Raw genomic sequence first — 1108 nt, forward strand, 5'->3', positions numbered from 1 at the left:
TTGCTCCAGTCCACTCAGCTGGCAAAAATGAGTGGTACCTGTATTTCAAAGGGGCCAGCCTTGTCTCATTCTGTTTTATGCCGAATCTCCCTGAGAACTACATTAGGAGTACACGTGTCTGTGGAGTTTTCAGTCACTTGCACATTAATTTCATGAGCAAGCTGTTCCATTGATTGTATCAACTGGGACCCTCGTCATCGTAACCAGCGGAGTGATTTTGGGACAGGGCCAGTGATTTCAGGGGAGGAATTTAGTCAATTACATTGACCTCCAGTGTTCAACTGGTACTTATTTTATTGATCCTGAAAGGCAAAGCTGACCCCAGTGGAATTTGAACTCAGAACGTAAAGATGGACAAAATGCAGCTAAGCATTTTGCCAGGTGTGCTAATGATTCTGCCAGCTCACTGCTAAACTATTTATTAATATTGGTTTCAAATTTGGGCACAAGGCCAGCAATTTCGGGGGAGGGGATAAGTCAAGTACATTGACCCCAATGTTCAATTGGTACTTATTTTATCGACCTCAAAAGAATGAAAGGCGAAATTTGAACTCAGAATGTAAAGATGGATGAAATACAGCTAAGCATTTTGCCCAGCATACTAATGATTCTACCAGTTTGTCACCTTCAACTATTTATGGATATTAATAACTAACTGGCACTTTGTTTGTTATGATGACAAGGGCTCCAGTTAATCTGATCAACAGAACAACTTGTGGCTGAGCACTCCACAGATACACATACCTTTAATGTCTTCAGGGAGATACATCATGATACAGGGTGGTCCTTTGAAATACAAGTACAACTCATTTTTGCCAGATGAGTGGACTGGAGCAATTGCTCAAGGACATGACATGCCATCGAGAATTGAACTTACAACCTTACAATTGTAAGCTGAATCCCCTAACCACTAAGCCATGCATCTTCACTATGAATATTAATAAAATGATTTAGGAAGAAGAAAATACCTCAGTTGGTGTGTTTGGCAAATAGAACAGGAGACATTGTTTGGGGCAACTGTAGTGGTGGTTGGGATAATGCTTGGTATTAAAGAGAGAGAGAGAGAGAGAGAGAAAGAGAGAGAGAGAGAGAGAGAGAGAGAGAGAGA

This window comes from Octopus bimaculoides, chromosome 25, assembly GCF_001194135.2.
Source record: "Octopus bimaculoides isolate UCB-OBI-ISO-001 chromosome 25, ASM119413v2, whole genome shotgun sequence".
Lineage (NCBI taxonomy): Eukaryota > Metazoa > Mollusca > Cephalopoda > Octopoda > Octopodidae > Octopus > Octopus bimaculoides.